Source organism: Corvus kubaryi, unplaced genomic scaffold, assembly GCF_017639235.1.
Source record: "Corvus kubaryi isolate FWS band 111438036 unplaced genomic scaffold, C.kubaryi_AGA036_p1.0 71, whole genome shotgun sequence".
Taxonomy (NCBI): domain Eukaryota; kingdom Metazoa; phylum Chordata; class Aves; order Passeriformes; family Corvidae; genus Corvus; species Corvus kubaryi.
Window position 1 is genome coordinate 4,440,994 of NW_024582059.1, and position 27,763 is coordinate 4,468,756.

A 27,763-nucleotide genomic window follows, 5' to 3' on the forward strand; every position below is an offset into this window, starting at 1 on the left:
CAGTGACAGGACCCGAGGGAATGGCCTGAAGTTGTGACAGGGGAGGTTTATGTTGGATATTAGAAAAAAGTTTTCCCCCGGAGGGTGGCCAGGCACTGGAACAGCTCCCCAGGGAGATGGTCACAGCACCAAGGCTGACAGACTTTAAGAAGCGTTTGGACAATGCCCTCAGGCACATGGTGTGACTCTTGGGGTGTCCTGTGCAGGGCCAGGAGTTGGACTCAATGATTCTTGTGGGTCCCTTCCACATATTCAGCATATTCTGTGGTTCTGTACTGAACACATCCTTTGGAAGGCAAGGCAAAATGTAGCCATTTGAGCTGGTTTCATGGGACTTAAAACCAGCACAATTCTGAAAAGATGTTTTTGTCCTAGCCGAGTGTGTAAAAATGTTTTTGTACTCCCAAATAAAAGTTCCAAAGTGCTGCCTTTTAGTTTGGGTACATTTCATATGCTATACTGCCTTTTCCCACAAACAAAAATCCCATTTAATTTTTTTTCCACTAGTTTAGCTTTACTATGGAAAACATTCCCTTTAATAAAAATACTGATTATAATTTATTGAGCTGACCGAAATTGTTTTATCAAGCTAAAGTACCCCTAAAAAATAAGAAATAGTGTTTAATAATTTAAGCTGAAGCCTTTGCATAACTACACTTGTGGCTGAAAGTCCAATGTGAAGTATTGAGTGAAAGTTTGGATTTCTACATCTTATCTGCTACATCAGGAAACATAATGATCTGAATCTTAGGTGTGAAAATATGAAGCTTCAGAAAAACCAAAAAGAAAACCCTACAAAACATTGGAGGAAGGGTTAGATGTCTATTTTGCATTATAGCTATTTCTATTTGTTTGAGGTTTTTCACTAGGAGAAAATGCTATTCATATATAATTTGTAACCACTGTAAAATACATACCATGGTTTGCAAGTGCTTATATTTTTCCTCCTGGATCTAAGAACTGATGAGAACTTTTTCCAGGCTTTCTTGGCAAATGGTTACTTAGGCCCCAGTGTCATGGAGTAGATTGACAGCCAGAGAGCTGAGGCCAGTAAGCTGTGAAATTCTCAGAGCCCTTCTGTTTCATTTTGATTGCAGAAGATCTGTCCTCATGCCTGCTGCAGTGCAATCAGTGTACATGTTGTTTCTCACCATTTCTTGTGTAAACATAAACTACTTAGTTCATTCAAAGATGCTCTGTAGAGCCATGTAAACCACTATTCTGTATCTAGACACAGGAACAAAATTCCTGGTTTATTCCAAGTTTCAAGATCTTTCAACTCTTATTCTAACTCATTTGCCATTTGACTTGTCATTTTCTAGGATGAGATCAGCTAGGCGACTTTGCAAGTTGCTATAAATTGCTTAGATTCTAATGTTATTTTTATTCCTTTGCATAATCTCTTGAAAATTAGTGGGGGGGAAAAAAGAAAACACCAGGTCATAAATCTCATTTGTGCCTTTCTTACCAGATGCTCTAATGGAAGCCACATTTCTTCAGATACTGATATTAAAATGGGATGTACTAGAAACCAAATAGATAATACTTTCTCCTTTTGAATTTCACTACTGTTCTAGCTTATTCACACTTCATTTGTCTCTGTATTTTTATTCCATATTTCCCTTTCCCTCTCTGAATCACAAATGGTCTACCATCAACAGTAGTGCTTCTGTAAATCACTACAGATCAGCAGATCTATTCCTGGCACAGGTGGTGTCAAAGCATTCTTCCTAATAGGCTGAATTTTAGTTTAATTCCATCATCATATATTTCCAAATGATTTACTGTCTGGGTTGAATGTGCATGAAGTTTTATTTTTCAGAGCCTGATTAGCAAGAGAGGAACTACAGGTCTGTCAGTTTCACCTCGGTTTTGGGGAAGGAACAGATCATCTTGAGTGCCATCATATGGCACATGCAAGACCACCGGGGGATCAGGCCCAGGCAGCATGGATTCATGAATGGTCCTGCTTGGCCAACCTGATCTGCTTCTGTGGCAATGTATTAGTTGGTGGATGAGGGAAAGAGTGTGAATGTGTGCACCTAGACTGTAGTAAAGACTTTGACACTGCTTCCCACAGCATTTTCCTGAAGAAACTGGCTGCTCTTGCACGCCCGCACTCTTCACTGGGTAAATAACTGGCTGGATGGGCAGGCCCAGAGAGTGTTTAATGGAGCTACATCCAGCTGTTGGCTGGTCACTAGTGGGGTTCCCCAGGGCTCAGTGTTGGGGCCGGTTGGGTTTAATATCTTTATCGATCCTCTGGATGAGGGGATCAAGTGCAGCCTTACTGAGTTCACGGATGGCACTAAGTTGGTTGGGAGTGTTGATCTGCTGGAGGGTAGGAACAGTCAGCAGAGGGATCTGGACAGGCTGGATCCATGGAGCACAGCCAGTTGTATGAGGTTCAATAAGACAAGGTACCTTAGGGTTGCTTAGGTGCTTTTGGAGGGCTGGCTGCTGTGGTAGTACTCAGTAACAGCCCAGTCCTCCCACATGGGCCAGCTTTTTGGACAGAATAGCAAGGTGTCTATTAGTCAGAATCTACAATGCTTTGCCTTTCTGTGAAGGTATGCTTTACAAATTAAATACCCTCTCTGAGATGAGCTCCTTCGGTTTTAGGAATGTGCTACTTCTTTGAGGGCGGGTTTGTTCCCATTAAAATTTGATTATGGCCCTAATCTCTCGCTGTCAGATGACATGCTCTCACTCAAATCCTTTAAGGTTTTATTTTACAAACTACATCTGCAGACTTGCAGTTATCCTCTTTTATAAAAGTAGAATATGAGTTTAGAGAAAAGGAAAATGTCCTTTTTTTGTCTCTCTAAGAAGCTATTAAAAAGTCTAGAACAGAAAGTGAACTTCAACCAATAGAGTGAAGTGCCTGCCTTGCTTTGGGTTTCACATCAGTACTGCTAATGACAGCAAACTGATTGATCTTTCCAAGCATGCACACTTGGAAAAATGAAATATGTCTCATTTTGGTTTAATCCACTAGAAAGAGTCAGTCATGCAAGAACAATTTCTGTCCAGATCAGTAGACAGAACAGACCTGTGGACAAGCTTTTTTAATTCTTTAATTATTTTTTGTCTTATTTAAATCATTATATTTAATGGAATTACCACCTCATTTGTATTCCCAGAAAGAGTGATGTTTGTTGCTGCCCTCAATCTCTGTGAAGAAAAATAATCCTGTTTTAAATCAAGCACTTGTTTATATGATCTAATAGAAAACACCAGGCTCTATATCAAATTCAAATGGAAAACAGATGTATTAAATTGACAGTAAGAATAAATTTGTCACAGCTATAAATGCTTATTGTGATATATGTTTATATACATATGTGTGTGTACATATATAATTCCCTCTTTTTTGAGGCTTGGTGGAGAGGACAGGAAAAGAACATTCCTTTAGAGAACATCACCAAAGGGATGCACTGTAATTGCTTCAGGTTTAAAATTATCTGTTAAGAGAGTAAGGGAACAGAAACTAGGCATATATGGAGTTTAAATTTAAGGGTTTGAAGATTTAATTTCAGGGTTGGAGATTTTTAATTTTTTTAAGCAGCCCAAAATGTGTTTTGCAAAATTTTCAAACTACAAAGAATGTGGTAAGCATTTTCCCCAAGTGCTTGGGGAAAAATATTGCATTGAAATGATACAAGTCATTCTGTTTTGGGAAAGAAGCACCTCTACAAGGCTTCATAGCTAGCTGTCAGCTAGCCATTTTTTTAGTTTAGATGATGACCCAAAACTTGCAATGGATGGACTTGTAAGTCTTCATTTCCACGGCCACCTTTCCTTCATGAACACAGTCCTATAAACAGGTCTCAAATGCTTTACACACATTTAAAAGTAACTGTCAAATTAATCCAGTCCTGAAGCAGAGATATGTCCTTTCCTGTCCTGTGTCAGGTTCCAGCTCAGTCTTTTAGTATCAGTGGGTTTCTTTTTTTCTACCTATGCAATGAAATTTGATCACCTTTAAAAAAACTGGGGCATGCTTTCTTCCTTTCTTCCACTCCTCCGAAAATTTAGATAGGTTCTCTTTGATTTGCCATGCCTAGAATTTTTTCTGTTGCCTTCAGAGCACATCTGACATTATGCAGCAGGTTGACTAAAGGTTTTAAAACCTGTTTTGTCCAACACGGTATACAACTTAGGTGACAGAGGATGTGTGAATGGTGCCCCTAGTGTCTAAGCCCTCACAACACAAGGCAGTAGGAATCCTGGTACAGGTGAAGCTTCCGGATGTGGGACTTTTCCCTAGGGGAGCTACCCAGCAGCATTTGAGCCTTAGAGGTGCTTCTGCACCCATCTTTACTGAGCCATAAATCCAGCTAGTTCTGCTGCAGTTCCAATAAAGATTCAGCTATCGATTTTCACCCACTGCCACCCATATGGATTTATAGAGCAACATCTCTTGGTCATGGGTGCTCATCTATGTATCATCAAAACTGCATTTCCCTGATGCTGATTTTCATCATCTAGTCTTTTTCTGGGTCACTATTAGCTGCAATACAGGCTCTTGTGTTAAGAAACCTAGAATTATATTCTAAATTTCATGTCCTTTTTAATGTTTAAAATTTTGGGAGGTAGGGGATCATGCACAGTGTAAGTGAGCATTGATGTAAGTATCGGTAGTGATTTACAAAATGCATATTGGAGAATATGGTTCACTCTAAGATTATTGATTATATAGCTGGATGATGTTAATACTTTAGTGGTATATGAAGAGAGATTCTGTACTGGCAGTTATGTAATTGGTTCTAAAACCCCTGAATTTCTAGCTTTTTGGCGGATAATTACCTATTTAGAAATGCATCTGCGTGTCCAGTGTTTATCATGGATCTGTTCACACTGGAATAATCAAGAAGAGTTAGGGAAATTTTAGAATACTGTCTTCTTAACTACATATGGAGCACAATTTCTTTTTCCTGAGGATGGCTTAGTGAAAAAATAGTGACACACTCTCGTGAATTGGAAAAGAACAGAGACACCCCTGTACAAACAGACCTGTCAGCAGCTTCCTGGTTTGTCCAGGGTCTTTTCCCCCCTGTTCCTTGATGGAGTTTAGCTCAGATACTAAGTGGGTGCTTTGAAGAAACCTTGAACATTCTGGTTGCATGTTCAGTACTTATTGGTTATGAAATCTGAATCATTAGTCCTCAATCCAAATGCTGCATACTGCTTTTGTAATGTATCTTTCATAAGGAAATGAAGGCATGTAAAGTGGTGTGCCCAAGGATGCAGACAGGGTCATGAAGGAAGTGCAGGAGACTGATTCCTGACCCCTCATGTTAAAACACAAGTAGCAGACAATGAATTACAAACGCATGAGCCACTGCACAATATCCTTTTAGATTGATATTTAAAATAATAATGCAAAAGAAAAATTCCAGACATCTTTCCTGTCTGCCGATTATACTCCCTCACTTCCTCTAAATCCTAGCACTCTCTTCTTGTTGATTTTATTTCAGTATATTCTACCTATTTCTCTAACCTGATCTTCATGATTAGCTTTATTTCATCTCCACTAGCTTCAGTGTACTACATCCTTTTACAGCAATCTCACTGCTTTCCTTCATAATCGCAGTTATCCTGGGATGTCAGTGACCCTTTGGCACATTTAAAAATTTGACATTTGAGGAATAGGTAAATAAGGGGTGGGGAGGAGGGGAGGTGAGACAATCACAGTACCAGCCTGTCAGAGCTCAAGAAATGTTTGGACAGTGCTCTCAGGTATGTGGTGTGATTCTTGGGTTTGTTCTGTGTTGGGCCAGGAACTGAACTTTGATGATCCTTGTAGGTCCCTTCCAACTCAGGATATTCTATGATTCTATTATTCTAATACTGGGAACTTGAATATCTTATAACAGTTCTTGTTATATAACATTATAAACCAGCTAATAGATTACTGACACCTTGGAATTTGTTTCCCTGCCTCCTTGATCTACACCATTCTGTTATCTTTAATTGAGATTAACCCTCTATATTTTTTCCAGGTTTAGGCTCCTAGTGCATTTAATAGTAATTAATAAATAACATTAGTCACTCATAGCTAATGCTAATTAAGCACAGTAATGATGTCATGACTACATGCAGATGGATCAGGAACACAGAGTTTGTGAACTTCTCTTGGTTTTTACCCTGGCTCTTATCCACAGTTGGAAGCAGGCAGAAGAAGACACTCTCAACACAAATCCAGATGAGCACAAACAGAACATCTGTTTCAAGTATGCATAACATGCAGGCCCTTATTTAAGGACAGTTGACCACTCAAGGTTTCTGTCTATGACTTATGTTTTATTAGTTCTCCTTCTATAGATTTTGCAGGTAGAAAGCCTCATCTAAGAAAAGAGTTTTTATATAGAGGGGAAAGCATTCACAGAAGACAAAATACATGAGAAATTTGTGCAAGTGAGGGAGGTCTTTCCATAGCTGAACCAATAAAAGCCAGCGTGACTTAGAGTTGGAGCTTCTTTTTAAGAGGAGTGTCTCACATGCTGTGTTAGTCCTAGCCTGTGTTGAACTTGAGCCTAAAGACACCTTTTTGAAAAATGTCGTGGAATAAAAGGGAAATTGTGTCTGTCAGAAGTTCAGTAGAACTAACCAGAAGTTATTATCTCTATAGACAAAATTATTATTTAAAAGCAGTAGCATTAAACAAACTGGATGGAAGTTGATAACCAAGATCAATAATAATTTTCTGAAGATATATCTGGAAACCATTGATCCCATTACACTATTGTTGCAAAAATCACTCCATGATTTTTAATAATGGCATCAGCTTGTGTAAAGTTCAGCTGACTCGTTCATGTTCTACTCCTACACTGTCATAAAGCCACTGCCCTTGCCCTCATATCAACAATTCTGTTATCAGAGCATACCTTTCTCTTAACAGTGCCAGTTGCACTATTTGCTGTAGCTGTTATTTTAATTTTTATTACTCCTTTATCTGTTACGCTGGAAAACAGAGGCATATTGCTACTCGGGAGGAGCTTCTGTATGAGTTGTGTTGATACAATGGTGCACACATAAGAGGTGTAGAGGAGTTGATAGTTATCCTCCTTGGCTATGCCATAATATTAAAACAAAACAAAAAAAACACCCACCAAATAATAAGTCTAGCTTTGAAAAGCTGCTAAAGCAGTGGATTTAGTTATAATATATAGTGCTTAAATTTCCAGAAAACCATAAATGTTCCCAATATGTTCAGAATTTTTTCCCCCGATAGCATGTTATAGAGAAACTTTCAAAGTAATCTCTCTGGAAAGCAAACAGGTATGGCTAATTATTGGGCCAGGTCATGAATTCGATGATATATGGATACAGAACTTTGAAACATTGACAGGATGTTATAGCTTAATTTCTGTTTGCACCATTAATTCAAAACACGGGAAAACTCTGTGTGAAAGAAAATAAAGATGGCAATTCTAAATTACTGTGTGTATAGAATTTGTAGCTATGTAGTTGTATTTTAGCTATTGTCTGTATCTCTTAGGTATATTTTATATTTGGTTTTCAACAAGGTGAAAATTATAGAATACATTTGCTTAAACTGAGGTTTGTACTTAATAATTTTGAGTTGTGCCTATACCATTTTCCTCATCAATATTCAGTAAAATATAGTATTCATACAATTAGTATGCTGCAGAGTACAAGAGAATGTGCCTTTTAAAGATCAGAGGTGATTCATGTTCTGCTTCTCAAAGACAAATTGAACGAGAGACAAAGATTAATCCTAGTGTTTCCATTGTTAAACCTCAGTTTTCAAATTATGCTACTTTAGCAATAGAGTACTCAGCACTGTGTATTTCATATCCAAAAATTGCATTAACTCATGTTTTAGCAAATAAACAATAGTTTAAAATAAAATCCTCTAGGATCTTTTGTTGTTTTGAAATCTGAAGGGCTCAATAATCCTTTAAACCTGTAAACACTAACAAAGAGACCATTGTCGCTAAATCAAATTCATCTTTGTGGAAACAGCATGCTGCAGAGTTCCTCACTGGTAAAAGATGCTGTTTAGTGAACCAGCCTTACCTCTGGTATAGCTGCAATGCCCTAGCACTCCAATCAGTCATCAATTTAGCTAATACCTTGACAATTAATAAATGTTCGTGAAACAGTGAGTTGAATGCTTCCCAGCTCCTTGATCGAATAGTTTTTCTTTGTCATTTCTGTAGACTGTTGCTTCATTTAACGTTTAAGGTTATGTTAGGTCAATTCTTAATACAATTGCGTATTTGGCAAGAGTAGATGAGGATTAATTAGTAATGTTTGCAGAAGAGTTTGAAAATATGAAGTGCTGTAGGGACATAAATGAATGTCTTTTCTCTGGTCTAGGAATAGGTGGTGCCTGCAGAATGCTATTCTCATGCTTGAGAAGCATTATCTTTCCATGGATCTTACCATAAGTAAATTCTGAGTTTTAAAGTTCAGTGTTTATGCTTTTAATCAGTGATTCATAACTCTTCTGAGGCTATTTTTAAGCAGCCTCCAAAAATATTCAGAGAAGTAGTTGGTTTACAGCAAGCTACACATGTGAAATTCATAAAAGGGCTCAAGCAGCCAGTGGAAATATGGTAAGGAGTCCTGAAATAAAGATCTGTGGATCCACTGGATATATTTATAACAGGGAGTTTGGCATTTGTCAGAGGACATACAGGTCTTCAGAAGTATCAGATTATTTATGAAGCAGATACAATGCAATTTATGAGTTTTCTCACACTGACTTGCAAATGTTGCATCTTCCCTGAAGAGGAGGCTTCCTGCTGTTCCTTCCTCCATACAAGGCTTTCTCCGTACAAAGCTTGTTGTGAGCTATAACCAGCTGAGGTTCTGGTAAGGTAGGGCTGGGTGTCAGAGTTGGTATCCAAGGGAGCTATAGGAAAGTCTTCAAAACATCATCTCTAGTACTTTGAGCGAACTGGACTTGCACTGCAGTTTCAAGGTGAAAGGTCGTTGTGCCCAACTCTCTCTCTCGGAAACATTTCATCCCCCACACTTTTACCTCTTCCAAAATTTAGAATATACGTTGATATTTTCAGCAGTACTTCTCTGTACCAGATAATAAGTTTTCACATCTAAAAGTACCTAAAAAAAGCAAATGATGGATTGCACAGTGGACATTTTCCCATCTTCCTTCACACTAGCTTCAATAATTCTGGCTTGTAATTCTTGGAGATGAGAGATGAGACTTCAATTGATGACAGCAACAGACAAAAATTTAGAGGCAGAGCAATTCCTTCAAACAGATGTTTCCCAGACCAACTGATAGCACTTAAACTTTCAAGTGACACCTCTTCTTGAAATCTCTCTAAGAACAAGAAAAAAAGATACAATGTTATACAGTGTCAGGTGCGAAGTAAAAATTGATTCATCTTTAGTGTTTGATTATTTATCATTTACTGCCTGTGTTTAAACAAATACTATTTTTTCCAACACCTCTGTTTTGACAAAAGGTGTGGATGTCTCATATGTCTTCTCTGTTTTCATTTTTGTTTACTAACCCAACCATTTGCTTGCAATTTTGGATTTTCCTTCCTAACATCTTTTGACATCTATTTTCTGCTTTCTTTAGAAGTAAATACACCCTATTTTTGGGTTAGGACACCATTAAAATTTGCAACTCAGGTTATATTAAGTCCTTTTTTTATTTTTAAGATTTTTTTTTAAAAGACACAAAAGAGTTGTAGGGCGAGAGATGTGTAGAGCGTTTCACCCTCCTGCTATTTCACAGTTTAAAAAAAAAGTGGAAAAAGATAAAGTGGAAAAGCAAAACTTTAAATCACTTATGGATTTCTCAGAACAAAGAACTCTGATCCTACCTATATATCCAATATTTTGATGCTGTATGCAACGAATATCCTGTAAGTGGTAAAAGAGCTAATTTGATGTTTCTTTCCTTTTCTCATTTCATTCTAAAGAAATCTGCAGTAATTTCTAGTACTTTTTTGTACTCAATTTTTATACTCTTTGACCCACAAGCTGTTTTTTTTCTCTGAGCTCAGTGATGGAAATATTGATAACTGTGAGGACCAAGGATGGATGTTCAGTGGGCTAAATCTCTTTTCATAAACATTAAAAAATTAAAACTTTAGGGGCAGTGGCTCAGAAGTTCCACTGTTCCCATTAAACTGAAAAGCATTCACTAATTAATAACATTGCATTAACCTAGAAAAGCCTAGCAGTACATGGCTAGCCCTGATTCTCTGTTGTACTACATAACTGCCACCTCCTGTCTTTGAGAAACTGCAAGTGGAGTGTCTTCCATCTGTATCCAACGTCTTATTTAAAATAAAACAGAATACCTAGCCATAATGTAAATTCTCTTTTTTCAAAATCTTACTCCCCAGTTGTAATAAAAGTTCCACACAGCTATCCCTGATATTTTTTGGTTTTACCTGGAGTTTAATGAATAGAAGCTTGACGTAGATTTGACAGATGTGTGTTCTACTCTCAAAAATTTTTGACAGAAGTTTCTAAAAATATTGCTGAGTTACGGAAAGTTATAAGAATTATTGAATGAACATATTTTTAAGATTTTTCTCTTTTTAGATCCCTTTGAAATTGACTCCATGCTGCTCTTGAATGAGAGATTAAGTAACGAAGTTGATGTCAAGCATGAGCATTAGTACTGCTCAACAATGACTTATCCTGGGGGTGTAGGGGGGAGGGAGCAACGAAAGCAAAGCAGGAGTACTCCCAGTGCTTTACTTAGCTCTCTCACTTTTGTAAACCCAGTGGCATTCTCTATAAGGGCTTAGACACCAATATAATTATTGCCATAAAACTTATCCCACTTCAATCCTTCCTGTAGTTTATGGTCTTTTCTGTCCCAAAGTTTTAGATTATATTGTACTTTTCTAGGTCAACTGTTTTCCAAATTCAGTCCTCTCTGTGTACTAGTGCCTTTTTGTAATTCCTGTCTTTAAACCAGAGCTGTTTGCTTATCTCTGCCCGTACTTAATGCTAAACTTGTACTTTTTTTGCCTTTAAATCCTATGCTGCAATATATTTATGCTAAACTCATGTAAAGGTGATAAGCTTTTCCAAGCCCCTTTGGAGCATAAATGTTGATCTCACGTTTTCACTATCACTTTGCCTTGCTAGGTGTTTCCTTTACCAATCTGATTTTCACAATCCTACCACTTCTGTAGACTCTTTCCTTTAACCATATCATAGCTAGTCTATTTCTGCTTTTGTGGGTGTAACCTTGCACAAGTATTTGTTTGTTACCATGTAAAACAAACTTTGTTCAGCTATACATTGGCATTTTTAAGAGATGGTTGTTGCTCAGAAAAAGGCTTTTTTTCCCTAATCTCTGGTTCTTTTCTGACAGTTAGGAGGATCAGTGTTTAGATTACTTCCAGAGAGGGGACAACCCTTTCTGCAATGACTGGAAAATGTCAAGGGGTCATCTGAGAGTGCATTCACTGTTTGGGCCCACCAGGAATGTGTTGAGTGGTTTTTGTTGGCTTTTGGTTTAGTTCTTTAAAACTTCTTTCATCAAGCTCATCAAAACCTGTGAAAAATTAAGGTGTTGCAGAATGGTTAAAAATGGCTATGAACCTTAATACTAAAATTTTTATGAAGCTTAGTACTGGACAAACTGGGAGCTGCTACACTTGAGTCTTAACCTGAAATACCCCCAAGGCCAATAGGAGGCTTTTCCAAATTGCAGTCACCTTTCCATTCTGATTTTGTATCTGATACAACTGGCCCTACTGGTCAACTGCCTTGATCACTGAAGTGGCAATCAGTGTTTAAGCGAAGAGACATTGAGTAAAGGAGGCTGAGGCTGTTTTTCAGTGGTGTTACCTAAAAATTCTTTTTTTCCCCCCTTCATTCCAATTGGTTATTCTTCAGTGAGAGAATGGCACCATGGCAGTATTACACTTCATCTCTAGCCTGACTGGTGTGGCAAAAGAGTGAAAATATAAGGTTCATAACAAAGGCTGCAGTTTTTTCTTTCCAAAGCAAAGAGAGAACAGGGGAAGGAATGCTGTGAACCTGACTGATGCTTTTGCTGCCTGCATACTTTGAAAACTGGGAGAGCCAGTGTTTTCTGCGTAGTTTCAGATCCCTGAAGCAGACAAGTATCTTTTGAGTTTTGCTTAATAACATGAAGTTGGTCAGCTGCAAATGCAGAACTGGCATCTTGTTCCCAGCCTTCTGGTGCACCCAGAAAGTTTCAGAATCCCCCAGTGTAGAAAGAGGTGGCCATTAAAACTGAAAGCCTGAATGAAAGAATGCTGCTGCATGCTGTTTCCTCTTCATAAAAGCCTTTCAATACATATACATGCCCATGCAGGGCTTGAATTGCCATAGAGACTGTAAAGCTAGTAGTGAAGACCACAGATATCCAGGTTGTAGAAACTGGTGTAACTCCACTGATATTTTTATTCTAGTATTTATCTCAATAGAGATAATTTCATACTACCTGGGAATTCGATCACAAATCACTGTTACAGAATCCTGACAGGGTCACTTCCATATTTTAAGATATGTAATAGATTACCTGTACAATATACCTTGTTTACAGAGCAAAAAGGGAAGAAGTCTATTCTAGCTTACACTGTCCTGATGAAATTTGGGGGAATACAAGTCATGTACAAAAATGCCGTCTATAGGAAATCTCTCATTTTTGTTTTACTTTTTCTCTTCAACCAGCAGCAGTTTGTCTAAATGAAAGGCTATGCAGGAGATTCCAGGAACTAATTCACATGGCCCTGCTGGAAATCATGGTCAAAACTGCTAGCTGTTAATAATGTGACTTGTATCTCAGTGGGATGTCCTAGGAAGTGGATTAGCATTGCTCTAAACATCAGGGATAAAATCCAGGAAACTCACTCTGGAAAAGAGTGCCAGCATCTTAGCATAAACTCCTATAAATAGCTTCAGGCAAGACTTGCTCTTAATAAATATACCAGTATTGAATCTGAGGGACTCTAAATTCAGTTTGCAAGATAGCCAACACATGTTGAAGTTCTTCCCAGGGCCTGGCACTGCTGTAACTTCCCTCCAAAGCAACAAAACAGTAGTAGGCTGGAGAAAAGCTTTAAATCTGGATTTAATTTCTGGAAAATAAAATGAATTTGTCTTTTTGAAAGCTTTCTCCTCTTATATAGCAAAGGACAAAGAAGTAAAAGTCTGATTGTTTTTCAATTAGCCTGAAGATTATTTTCTTTAGAATAAGGAAATGTACTGTCCTGTATTTAATGAGCTTCTTCAAAAGAAGAGAAAAATTGTCCAAGGGACTCATGCTTTGAAAAACACACATTTTGGACTGTTAAAAAACCCCATACTTCTACATTGCTATGGCCAGTTTTGGTTTAAGTGCACAAAGGAAACATCCCCAATGAGTAATTTCATTGTCCTGTGGTGTCTTTTGCCTGCTTATCCAGTGCATACATTACTGTGGCTTCTAAACTCTAATTTCAAATTGCATTTTTCATAGGGAAACCATTATTCATGCTCTATTCCGTATGGATTTTTGATGTCAGCATAATACTTGTGGGTGAAGAAGCTGCAGGTGAATTACACAAGGCATGTGCAAGCCAGTAAAACCATTGCCTTAAATCACAACACCATGTATTTTGTATATTCAGCATAGGGAAACTATATTAAGAATGACTTTTGAAAAATAAAATATTTCTGACTATTTCGCATATCTTAAGTAAGATATCCTAGCTGCTCAGGCTCCAAAAAGGCAGAAAATCCCCATTCCAAATGGAGTCCTCATTCTGGAGACATTGAAGAGTTAATGGCAGGTGCTCTGTGTTTGGTTGGGAAGCTCTCACATTCCCAAAATTTGGTAGCATTTAGGTGTGTATAAATGGAAGCAATTATTGTAGGGCAATAATTAATTTTGCTCCACAGTGAATTGCATAAAGGTTGCTTTAAATGTGATGAAAGGCATTTTAACTAATCTCTGATCTCTTTGCTGATCATCCTCAGCCCTACCTGTCAGTATGGAATGGCAAGCTGTCCCCTTGACAGAAATCCTATGAAAGGACATCTGTGCTGTGTGACAATGTCATATGGAAGGATTACTGGTTTAATAGAGTTGAGTTTTGTTCTTGCTCAAACAGATGCATCTGTCAGTCAGGCTAAAAAGAAAGGAACCATGCTTTATGGCAGTAATTTTCACTTTGAAATTTCCATGCAAATACAGTAATAAGAGGAACAAAACATTATAAACAGCTTCTGCCAAAAATATGGTTCATGTAGCTGTTGAAAAACAAACAGCAGTAACTGCACTTGGAGTATCGCATGCATGATGATAACCAAGTATGACAAGGAAACGTTAGTACAACAAATATATTCTAGGCTGTATCTTGAACAGCTTCTAAGCACAGCTTGAAAAACTGTGTTTAAAAGATCACTTTCCAATATGGCATCTCCCCATTTTTTTTCCAAGCTTTTTTTACCTCCTTCACTTTTCTATTTCCCTTTCCTGATTTCCAAACGAATCCTGTCTTTGGCTCCTTCCTCTTTTTATATATATGTGTGTGTGTGTACATATTTGTGTGTACGCACAATTTTTTTTTAATTAACTGAAGAGAAAAAAAACATAGGTTTGCCACTAAGGAATTGTGTGATTTCTGATTTTTTTTTTGTCTATGCTAAATATTTCATTTCAATAGCTACAATATCACATGTCCTCAGGGGAGGATATGATGACTGTCTCATGCATATGAAGACCTGGTGTGTGGTAAAAGGCTGGTTTGTAGCCAGGTCTTTTGCTCAACAGAACTTAATATCAAGACCATAATATCAAGGAGCTGGATCCTTAGAAACTTTCATATAAACACAGTGATAGTGGAAAACAGATGCCTCGGCATCTACTGCAGCTGAGAATGTTCTCTTTTTTTTTGAGGGGGGATGAAAAAGAAAGTTTCCATGGTTTTAAGATAGGCATTTTTTTGGTGAAGTGTATCAAAGTTTGCCTCCAATAATCTGTAGCTGTTATTTATATCTGCCAAGGAGAGCTATAAATTCAGCCTTGACATGGTTTCAATAGTGTGAACCTCCAGATCTGCTCTAATCCCAAGATTAGATACTGAAGTGCTGCTTCAATTGTGCAGTATTATCACGTACTATCACTTGGCCCTGTTTCAAACTGTAGTTTTATTGACAATACTTTCAAAGCTGTTGCTAAGTTGTGAGCACTCTGCTTTATCTAATGCTGCTTTTACAACTCCAGCTAGGTATGCTTTCTTGCAGGAAGCACTCTGCTAATAATAATCACCAGACAAAACGATGATCTGTATTTAACCTTTTTTCATACAGGAGACTCTGTTCTACTCATAGAGCTTATTGCATCCTTAAAAATTTAGACTGATTTTTGCTTATGCCCTCTTATTACTGTCACTTCTACCTGGCTGGCCCTTCAAAGCAATCCTAAAAAGCTCTATATTTATATCACAGAAATGATCAGTCTAAATTTAACTCATGTTGTTGGGTGAGTGTTATTCCTTTCCCAAATGTCAGGATTCATTACTACCTTCAGTCATAGGACTTTTCCACAAAGTGTTGTTAAGTGGGTCTGTTTCAATTCCCAGGAGCTGTGTAAGGATTACATGCAAAATACAGATGAATAAAATAGCAGATGCATCCATTAAGCAAGGCAGACCAGAGATCAAACTCACGTTATATGTGCCTCCTGTCAAAAATGAAGGGGACACATTAATAATTCCTGTGCCATCTCTAGAGCAGAAAACTGCAATTGGTTGAATCCTTTGGGATGCAAAGGGACTAAGATGGATTTTGAGAACCTGCCTGGAAGAGACACTGTAAGAAAGCAACTGCCCATCCTAATGTCCAGTGTGAATGGCTGCCAAAACAGCTGCTGACAAAGCTGTGTTTATTTTGGGAAGGTCTGTTAGCTGTTGTGCTGCCAATGTGCTGAATAGGTTACAGGGAAAAGCAGTGCTGCTCGGTGTGGGGGATATGACACAGATGATCACTTCAAAAGAGAAATGGAGCTGCACAACTGATCCTTTGAAGCCTTGGTGGCAGCTCCATTTCTTTCTCTGTCGCACACCTACGTGGTTAACCTGGAGGAGGTCAGCAGTCACCTCTGCTACTGCTCACTTGCCTCCTATATTCCTTTCTTCTATATCTTGTCTACAAGGCTTCAGGGTAGGGACCACTGCTCGTTTCATTTGTAGAGACTGTAATACAATTGGTTCTGGTTTACATACATACTGTGAATTAACAGCATGAAAATAGAGTTGAATACTGGGAAATCTTGATCCATCACTGCTGTGCTTATAACTCATCAGTAGGATGGAATACAGCCCTTAGACTTCATGCAGATGCTGAAGTCTGCACAGATGTATGCTTTGACAACAACAACAAAAGATTTTAACTGAAGTGAGGAGTACTGATGCTGCATTTTCCTCTGTCAAATGTAGAGAAGTAAATACTGATTCAGAAAAATGACATTTACACCTGAACCTCTCCCATGTTTTTAAAGGCCAGAAGTCTAAAATCATACAGTGTTCTAGCATCGTTATGCCTCTGCTTCACTCAGGGTCAATTTGCATAATGTGATGTTCTTTTATTACAAGCGTGAGTTACGAGTAAATGGTTAGGAACTCAACTTTTAAAAACATTATGTTTTCACTCTAGGTTACCATTCGTTGACATACATGGTATTGTTTTATGAGACTTTAAGAAAGTGTTTTTTCTCCTTAAACATAATAGCTGGAAGTATTTCTTTTTAATAGTAGTTTAAACCCACAGCAGCAAGTGAGAAGTCTGCTGTGTTCCTAAATTTATCCTCTGTACTCTCCTGCTTGTTGAGAACATTGTCAATATGCATAACCTCTTATGATGCACACTGGATTGCTTAGCATACTCAAGACAAAAGTTTTATTTACCTGTTTTCCCTTTTCTTGTGAATAATTGAATTTATCATATATCTTAGTGAATCTTTCTGTATCCTAGAGTTTGCAATTGTGTTGCTACGCTACTGTACCACAAAAACAATTTAGTGTGCTATCCTGTAAAAGCTTTTCAGAGTAATTGATTCTGTTCAAAGAATCTATTCTATATTTTCTATGAAGTTTCTTTAAAAAAAAGTAACGCCAAAGGAGTATGTAAAATTACATCACTTATCAGTGAACAATATTCCTTTGCCTTATCAGTTTATGTAGTATAAACCCTGTGAACATTTGTTTATACATTTACACCGAAATAAATGTATAAAAGTCTTATCTTAGAGTCTTGAGCAGCCTATTTTTATACATATAAAAGCTCTCTTTCTTTTATGGGAAACATGGATCATAGCCAATAGCACAGCTTTGCTTCACTTCATCTCATGGTTAGGGCACACAGTTATATTGCCTTACACCCATACTGGGATAAAAAAGTTTTGTATAAAGAATGACGATTTCCCACTGAACATAAAGCTTGAATTTCATGAGGAGTATAGGTGCCTCTCAGATCTGAGAGTTAGATATCTATGAGGTATATATTAAGATTCATATATATACATATATATATATATATTTGGGTTTAAGTGAGCTTATGCATGTGGCTTTTTCTTTATGCATGTGTTTAATTATACCCTTCAAATAGATGCTTTTGCTCCTAACTTACATTGCACTGTGCCTTTACCAGGTTTTCTGTGGGCGTTCAAGATTACCAGCTATGATATTCATCTGGGTTCAAGTTGATCCAGTTTACAGGTCTGAATTTACAGGACTTGACTGTCTAAGGATGTTGTGCCATGTGAAACAAGTCATTGGATTTTGTTAGTTGTTGGAAGGATAACAGAAGATAACTGCATGGCTGATACCTGTGCTGCAGGGGCCTCAGGTTCAAAAATTTCTGTAGAACACTGGCTGGCAGACAAAAAATACTCCTGGCAACCCAGACCATCTGATAGAGGTAGAGGTGCAACCTAGTATCATTCCATTGTGAACTTTGACATTGAAAGGCAGTGTTTGATGAGAAAAGGTTTTGTCTGTGTTCTGCAGAATGCTTCTGCTATAATCTGATTTGGGGATGAAAAGGCTGCAAACAAAAAGAGTATTTCCACAGGTAGAGCAGATGAGCTATGACTGCCCAGGAGATGACCTGTGCATAACCTTAATGGCCCATATGATCATAATGACAGCCATAGATGGCTGCAGTTTCCTCAGAAAAGTTTATAACTCTATCTCTTTCTTGTAGTATGACAAGCATCTACAGACTAGATCTCTTGTGATTCCATGAAGTTATACTGTGAAAATGTAGTGGTACTACAGACTTCTGCAAAGTTGTTTTGTAGTAAGTGGGACTAAAACACGTGTCTAAACCTAAGCCCCTCCTTTGTTTCCTGAGTTGCTCTAATTGTTTTGTGGGATTTTGGTGGTGCTGCAAGAACTCACAATGCACTGTCTGTTCAAATGTGTCAGTTTAAACTGTGGTAGGTGTAAAAGTGCCACAGAGGGAGCAGAACAGCTGGAGAACTCATGAAAAATTTTCTCAAATACTCAAGTCTATTAAGAGTTAAAAAGGTAACATTGCTAGTTGAGTAAAATAATAAAGATGAAGAGGCTGACAGCAAAAATTACTGTTATTACATCAAATGAAAAAATAGGAGTTTGCATCAGTTTTCCAAGTGGAAAACAGGAACACGGGGCTCTTTACTGGCATGCTGAAAAGGATTGTCAAGGAGAAGCTTTTTGCTACAGAGGAAGAAGGCAGGAATGAAGTCAGACTTGCAATAGCATGTTTTCCTGAGAGACTTGGGGAAGAGGCCTGAAGTGGGGATTATGAGCCAAAGCTCAGAGAGAGATAAGGAAAGGATAAAAGAGTATGTGTGTGTGTCTCTGTGTGTGTGTGCATGTAGCACAGAGGATTGGGAAGAGAACTGAGCACCAATTTCCTGCTCACAGTCCTTGGCTGGAACTTACAAGCAGGTACCAAGAAGCTTCGTTTTGAGAAAACCTGGTACAGACATGCTAGCAGAGTAAAACAATGTAAAACTGCTATGTCTAAAGGGAACAAGCAATTGCTGAAGTAAATCTCTCCCCTTTATCAGTTAGAGTCACTGAAAAATAAGAGGTTTTATAGCTGGATGTAGTGCAAAGGACTTAATGTAGAGCCCATATGACTGGATTTCACAAAGTAACATAGGTATCAAAATCACTGTCTGTAATAAGAACCCATTAAAGAAAGGCCTTTGGCTCAAAAAGCATATTTTGTGAAGGGATGCTGAAAATTTCTAGTTACACCCTGAAACAATAGGAATAACAGCAATGTGAGGTTCTGAGAAGGGAAATAATGAGCTCCACCATAATTCCACTGAAGCTCTAACAAGCATGTGAGCATTGCAGGCTATGCAACCTTTGTAGAATTGTTCTTAATTAGAGGAGTAGATCTGCAGGCTCACTTCCAGCCAAATCAGTGTATCCCAAAAGAACACAACACAGTAAAATAAGTGTTCCTGTGAACACTTCCCAAGAGACTGGTCATACCTGTTTTCCTGACACAAAAATCAATATTGCATTTGGTAGGTCCCAAAATGGAAACCTCAACATCTCCACATCATCATTCAAGATGTCAGTAGATGGGGGTTTTTAGAGGCCATTGTTTTAGATATTCTTTAATTATAAATTATTAACAACATAATTAGACTGTTGAACACAAAAGAAAAGCAACTATTTGCAAGGTATTTCAAAACCTGTATCAACAGGTTTACAACACAATAGCCCTAGAAGAATGGATCTCCATGGTTTGAAAAGCAATATTAGCTCAACCAGTCATTAGATATATCATATGGCCAAGAATAGCTCTGTCATCATCATTCTGTCAGCATGTGAAGGGATAGGATTTCACAAGGTCACACAAGAACTTCAGTCAGAAAAAAATAAAAGCAACTTAAGCAAGAAAAGCCAATGCAGGAAGCTTCTGGAGCACTTGGCAAGATTTCTACTTTCAGGGGAAAATTTTATTTCATTGTCATAGTCCATCATGAATACAACAATATACAGTTAGCAATTATTGTGAGCCTCTGCTGTAAGGGATGTTTACAGGAAGGGTGCTTTGGTGACTTTTTAAAGACAGCCTCAGATGACACCCTCGTAGCGTGCAGCTCCTCTGTGGGCCACCCCTCCTTCTGCTAGATCTCCTTTTGACCTCTTTTCAAGGACACACCCTGACGCAGCCCAGATGCATCATTTTCATTTGCTAGTATTGCACATCCAACTCCTGCACATGCAAGGAAGTGCCTGGATATGAAGGCACAGGAATCCTGGATTTCATGCATGCAGTCAAAACAATCTGGGGAGACTGAGCATTTGTTGTATGCCAATTTTAGGTTGAATACCAACATTAAATTTTGTATGAAACTGAAACAAGGAATGGCTGATACGAAGTTGCACTGGTTTTTAACTCTTGGTCATGTCACCGGATTGGAGCATCTTGTGTCAACTCCCTCATTCTTCCTTCTGCTTACCCTTTCTCATTAATGAAGATACTGAAGAGAAAAGAGATCAGAGTTGATTTGCTCTGGCTTGTGTCTTCTCTCCACTGAAAGGGAACTTTCTAGCTTACCTTCGTTCACTTGTTCCTGCCCCTGAGCAGCCTTGGAACTTAAAATGACATGCATCAATTCCCTCCATTTAAAAAGTATTATGAAACTCTGCTTGAGAGAGGAAAAGGGGGTTGGTTTGGTTTGGGGATTTTTTTTGTTACTCTGAATTTCTCCTATCAGTAAATGCAGTAAACTAAAAGAACTTTGAATGTAGATTCTACTAAAAGAAGTAGAATGTAGTTTTGAGTATCCTATAGCTGTTTAGGTGTTGGTTACCTATAGTTCCTCTAAAAATATGATTAACCTATGAGCTTCATGCTACAGTTATAGCTTTGGAATCTGACTACAGCTTTTAACGGCATTTCTTCCTCACAGATATAATTATATAATGGTACCTCTTCTGTTTTACTTTTCAAAGTCTCTGTCAGGACTACATCGCTTTTTGGGCTTTGGTCTATAATTTCAGTTCAGAAATTACAGATTGATTTAGAGACTCCAATATCCATCTGTATATTTTTCAGTGTTTACTAGCTGAAGTCTGAGTGCTGTAACACAATAAGTAACCTACTTACCCTTCAACTTTATTGCTTCAAAAAATGGCTAGTGCTCCACTTTGTGGGATGTTGCATAACATGAGACTCCCATGTATGATTTATAACATTGACATCACAGTCTGTGCTGGTTAATGTCAGTTCTGGACTGCTGCTTTATATCAGCAACTATCAAGCTTATTCCTTATCAATAAATAAGAAATGCCAAGTAGTTTCATTTAGTTTCTCAAAAAATGTTGTACTGGTTTTTATTTTGAACTATAGGTATTGATATGATCATCTATTAATCAGGGAAGGAAGAAAAACAAAGGAAGTGACTCCATTTTCATAGTGTTTATTCTCATTGGCAAGACCTCTTTTGCCTTTTTGCCCCCACATACCTTCATTTGAGGCTGAATTCATTCCACCCAGTTGTGAGGACTTATTGATGGTGGCTTGTATTTTTCCAGTTCATGAAGTTACCCTGTGTCCATCTGGCCTTCTGCACAAGTTAAAGCAGTTATTGAAGCCTTGCAGAGTCAGGGTTTGGGGTGAAAGGTGGTCCATTTTCCTCCCATCTTAGAAAGCTCTTCCTGCGGCCAACTTTGCATCTGCAAACATGCCCTGGGTCCTTTGGAGGCAAGCAGGGGAAAGACTTCCTTGTGGCCAGATGCTGGGTTAGCACATCATCAATTCAGCTTCCATTCATGACAAACAGAGGTGCAAGATGAGCTGTGCTTGAAGGAGCTCCTCTTAGCCCAGCCATGGCGGTGACTGTGGGGTGGCATCCTGACATCTGGTATCTGCCCATGTGCTTGCAGGCACTTACTGATGTTATGCATGTTCCTGCTCCCATGTCAGCAGGGCTCTTCTCATAACACAGTTTCATGGACGGGGTCTTTGCTTCTCTCTTATCTGTCTGTGTGTTTGTCTAAAGCTTTGCTGGTATTGGGAGAGAAGAAGTGACTTTAGGGATGAAGGAAAGATTCTTGTACAAATTAAAAAACTGATTTGGGCTTCTTAATGTTCTCATAAGGTTTATTTTTATATTAAAAAATTATACTTATTTAGTTAAATTATGCTGGAAATTTTCACCCTTGGCCAAGTAGGTAATAATAATGTCCTCGTTTTTAATTAATTTAGTTTACTACAAGAATTTTATCTGTTAGAGCAATGGCATGATATTCATGGTGTCATTTCAATTACTATTCTAATTTGGACTAAGATCTTTACATTGGGCTATGGTCAAAGGTCCTCTTTTAAATCCAGTTAAATCTTGAACCTCATTTTGTATTTTTTTTTCCTAGAAGTTCTCTGAGGGAGCTTCTCTCTGATACTTCTTTTTGAGAAAATTCTCAGTTTTTCAAACAAAATTTGCTGGTCCAACAAAGATTATCCAGTTGTCAAAGATAAGGACATTAAATGTGTTATTGTAAGTGGGAGCTGTTGGTAGAGCTTTGCAGAGCAAGAGTTATCCCCAAACCCTCACAGCATCCAGTGAATCTTTTTATTTAATTCATGCCACCTAGTTTGTGTCTGCAGCTTTTTTTCCGAAATTCGGTGTGAAATTACATGTGAAAGGTAATAGCTTTTCTCAGTCTTTTGGGTTCAGTGAGGTGTAATATGAGACTTAGGACTTGAAAGACTGACTTTAGTCACCTAATGTACACCACTGAATACATGCAAATTTCCATCTATTTGAACTGTATTGTAAGGCCACTTTTTGCGGTTATATTGTCTCATAGTATCTTTTTATTTACATAATGCTTGACTTTCTAAATGTGAGAAAATGAGAACCTTCATTACCAGGGCTTTCTAGTGAGCTTCTGTGTTTCAACTGTGATTTTTGTTCAGCACCAGAACACAATTCAAAATTTCATAACAAGAGAAGGGAAATCCAAAGAACTCAAAACGCCGAGAGGATGGGGGAAAAAAGAAGGGGGGGGAAAAAAAAGAAGAAAACTTGATTTGGGGGAGGTAGGCCCTGAGCCATCTGTCCTGGCTGAACCTACTTTGGGCTGGGGAATTAGAGTACAGACCTCCAGAATTGCTTTTCAGCCTCAGATACTCTGTAATTTGCTGTCCAGTTCTGCCCAATGTGAAGGCAGGGTGTCAAAACCTGCTAAGTGTTTCTGTTGTGCAGTTTTCCATTGGTGTTTCCATCATGGAATCAGTCACTGACAAACTATCTCTCAACAGAATTAATCCAACAGTTTGGATGAGGAATGACTCCTAGAGGCCTATATGTTGTTTCTGCTGTTATTGTTCTGCTGCATTAGTTAAATGTACTGCATTATGCCCTGCCACCTTCTAATTATGCATGTTCTTTCAGATTAATGATAAGAGAGCTTTCTGGATACTGTAAAGAATCAGTAGTCATGTGCTTTCAAATAGGTAACAGGGTCCTTTTTAAGTAAAGGACAGAATGAATCTGCCCTGTTACTCACTGATATTACCTGTTTATTATTTGACGAACTTCAGTGTGAGAGTTTTTTATAATGTAATGGACTAGATCACTAATTAGATTATAATATAAAAGACCAGATCATGAGACTACATTATGCATCTGGGTAGATTTATGGTAGACCATAGATCTGTTAATGTGAACTCAGATACTTGAAGAAGCTTTTGCAGAATAGCAGTTATGTCAAATTTTCTTCCTGGATTGTTGTCTCATAATTTATTCAGCTAACAAACAGCATGGAGATTGTGTGAGTAAAGCATGTTAAACTAATGGGCTTGAAGCCTATAGGTTAGTACAGAAAAATAGGAATTAAATTAAATTAGAAAAATCTTTCCTATGTCTTCTTCCGTGGTATTACAGTTTCTCTACACATAGGGATGTTGCTACATGGTTAGGTAAGCTGTGAATGTATGAAGTATCAGCTATGGTATGTTAGCTTCCCCACACGCACACCTAGTAATGAAATTAGTTCCAGGTCAGAGGGATTATCCCACTTTCAAAACAGAGTAAAAAGTGCTGCAGGAAGCACAGAGGAAATGTGTATATATTGCTGACAACATGGGAGAGTCACACTGAATTTCTGCAGAGTGAGTTCCTCAAGGAAGCAAAGGTTTAGAGAACAGGCTCTTTGCAGCAAAAAAAATACTTTTTCCCTGTGAATTCGAGGGAGCATCTAGCAAAGATTTGCATGCCATTGACTGCTTACTTTTTTCCTTTTACTCTTCCTAAATTAACGTTTCTATGATTTTTGTCATGTATATACAACTATTGTATTTCGCATGCATATCAGCAGTAAAATAATTTCATTCAGAAGCCTTTCACAGTGCAAGATTACTGGAGTTGGCTGTGAGATTAGAGCATTACCTACAAATGTGTGCTTTACTGTCACTGGTAATAATATGCAAGCATGGCTTAAAACTGAAAGCAAACATTCAGAAATTATCCAGTAGATACAGACTAAAGCTAGTTACTCAAGTTGATCTTCATTTATTTGTATGAAAAAGATTTCTTAGAGCTTCAGTTTTCAGCAATAAAGAAGGGAAATACATGTGTGTGTAGCTAAATATATATTTAAAAGAGATAGATTTAAATTTTGTGTATCTATATATGGCATTTTTATATATAAAAACCATGTATCTATGTAACAATATATGTATCACTCAAATATGAAAAAGGTCAAAACAAATGTAAATATAAATCTGCGTTGCTTGTCCACCCTTTGGTATGAGAGATTAGTGCAACATCAGTGTTAAAACCTGTGTAAATTTCATACTGGCTTTGTAAGGATGTCTGTGACTAGGAGATGATGCAAAGCAGTGTAGAATCACACTCCTGGTAGGATTTCATTTGACTGGTTTTTAGTCTTTTCATGATACTCCTTGTCGTTACTGTTGTCACTCACAGTTTCCACCTTCAAAGCACAGGTCATTTAGACTGGTTGTGTCTTGTCGCCTAAAAGCCATATTCTAATAATAAACCTTCATTCCATAGCAGTCTCTTTCTCTGATGAGACTGAAATACTCATTTACAGATTGCACCAAACCTGTTTGATTCATGGGGGGCTGTGACCTGGCAGTGAAATGTTTGACAAAGGACATAATTCATTCAAGAGCCCATGTAGGTTTTATTTAGAAATGCTTGGTTTTGAAAGGAATTAAAAGGACCAACCTTCCTAAATCATTTTTAAAGTACCCCATGATGACGTTTTTAACATACAGAAAAATCTTGATTTTTGTTTATATGCTAACTTCATTTGTTTGTCCAGAAAAACATCAGGCTGCTTCTCTAAGTTTGATATATCAGCTACCTCCAGCACAAATAGAATTTACTAATTTTTTTTCAGCCCAAACTGAAACTGATAATTTGCTTGTATTCTTTATTGACTGATTTTTTTTTTTAATAGTGTATTCCTATTTAAATAATAAATTTTAAGTATTATACAGTTTACTGGCACAAATACACTAAAGCCATTGGGAGAACTTGTTTCTGTGAGATAGTTCACATGACACCAGCAATTTGCCTTATCTGGATACTTTGTGAAGCTAGCCAGACTCTCAGAGCAAAATCAGCAAAAATGAGAAGTCTACACAAAGATACTGTTACCGCTCCCATATCTGGCATTTTAATAGATATGTAAATTGTGAATTGTTAAAAAAAGTACATGCAGAAATAAATTCATTCACTAAAGAAATTAGTTGTAATAAACACTTGGGAATGAGAGAAAGAGAGGTTGTGCATCACCTCATTAAAAGTAATATCGCTTATTAATTCAGATGTCAATTGCATTATAAGAAAATTTTTTGCCAGTAAGATAAAATTAATTGTCAGGTCTGAATCAGTTGATCTTTTACATTTACAGACGTTTCAAAACAAACTTAACAAAGTAGTATTTCACAGCAGTTTTTTTTCAAATATGAACAAAAGCCTGTGCAGAGGAAGGATGACCTTTTTATCTTTGTAGTGAAAAAGCTCATAGATTTATTTTTAGACATGGTGCATATGGTAAAGTAGCCAAAAATTTTCCCCAAGTGCCAGGTTGTGCATGGTTCTGAGGCAGAAGGAAGAATTTTGTTAAAGGAAATACTGTAGTGAACGCATGAAACACTTTACTATAATAAAGACGAGGGGGAGGGTGAAGGGAGGAGAGAGAGAAATGTACAGCTAAATGTCTCTGTCTCCTAAACACTCACAGAAGTGCTGTTTGAAATTGAGCAGGAATGGGCAAGCCCCACATTCCTCCTGTGGTCATAGAGCTTCCCACTCTTCTAATGCACTCCAGTAGACTTGCAGAGTTCAGCTGCCACTGCAGAGCTCACATCTGGTATGGAGAGCATGCTTTAATAATCCTAGAAATAATTTAGAAATACCTACTTGTCTTGGAAGCAGTTCTCCTTTGAGACAGGAGGCTATATTGACCTACAGTGAGGCCCTGCAGTGCTCCACGATCGATGTTCAGTGCACAAGTGCCGTGTCAGACATGTTGCAGCTACTGTGCGTCCCCTGTGCACTTGTGGGGGAGTTCTGAATTCCAGTTCTTAAACCTGTAAGTTGCCAAGCAGGATTGTTCTCCGGAGTCCTGGAGGTGCTGGGTTCTGCATTTGTACAGAAAGCTGATCTGCAGTGAACCCAGTCTCCACCTACCGTGTTCCACGATTTGCGTGCCTGTGTGTTCATATGCTAATTTGGGGGTGTATCATAGAATTATAGAATGGCTTGGGTCGGAAGGGTCCTTAAAGATCAGCTGGATGCAGCATTCCATGAGGGGTCTCATGAAAGCTGAGTAGAGGGGGAGCCCTCACCCTGCTGCCCACACTGCTCTGGATGCAGCCCAGGACACAGCTGGCTTTCTGGCCCACGAGTGCACATTGCTGGGGCAGGTTGAGCTTCTTGTCAGACAACACCCTCAGGTCTTCCCCCAGGTGCACATGTAAGGTCTAATTTATGCTTCAGTATTGCAGACAATAAGATTCTTTTGGCTTCATAATTTCTCACTGAAGTCAGTGAACATCTAATTCTCCCCATGCTGAACAAATACTTCAGCTTAGCTCAAAACTCTGCTAGGAGGTTTCATTTCTAGGAGGGGAAGTAGAACCACATTCTGTCTATGTTCCCTGGAGTTCCTGTGTCACCAGCTGAGGCCTGGACATCTGTAAATCAAAATGATATGATTATTAGTATTTTCATGTTTGTTTTTCTGTTTTGTACACTTAAGTGAAGATGAAATACTGAATAAAGATAGTCATTCCATGTGATGGGATGTGATTAATTAATTGGTTCTAGCTGAGAACCAATTAATTAATACCTTTATTTTCTTTTTGTTATTAATTCCTGCTCAAGTCATAAAATATCTGATTCAAAGATAGATTCTTTCTTTTCTGGCCTAAATCAGGAGAGTTTTTGAGATATATGTTTTGTATCAGTTTATTCCTGCCTATGATAAAAATGCAGATTTTAGTAGGCATCTAAAGTCAATGAATAATAAAGATTTTAGCAGAAAAAAAGTGTATTGTGCAATCTAAAATTACTGGCCCATATTCTTCCACAGATCTTCCACCAGAATTAGTGGAGCTTTTTAAGTACAATTAAGAAGGAAGTGATTCTTAACTTACAAAATCAGAAATCTTAATATATTTTGTCAGATTTAGCAAGTAGGTTAAAAAAAAAATACAGTTTTGGGACTGTCCTTTTCAGGTTTGATAAATAACTTCTGGCTACTGAGCCAGAGCAGTC

At 37.9% G+C, this 27,763-nt stretch overlaps 1 long non-coding RNA gene across 1 annotated transcript; it reads right to left on the minus strand.

Moving 5' to 3' along the window:
- Positions 1-21,408: 21,408 nt before the first annotated feature.
- Positions 21,409-26,646, minus strand: LOC121674900. Its single transcript, XR_006019880.1, has 2 exons — positions 26,405-26,646; positions 21,409-22,011 (listed from the first exon to the last, which is right to left on the minus strand). It is a non-coding gene; the product is annotated as an uncharacterized LOC121674900 (long non-coding RNA).
- Between the last annotated feature and the right edge of the window lie 1,117 nt (positions 26,647-27,763).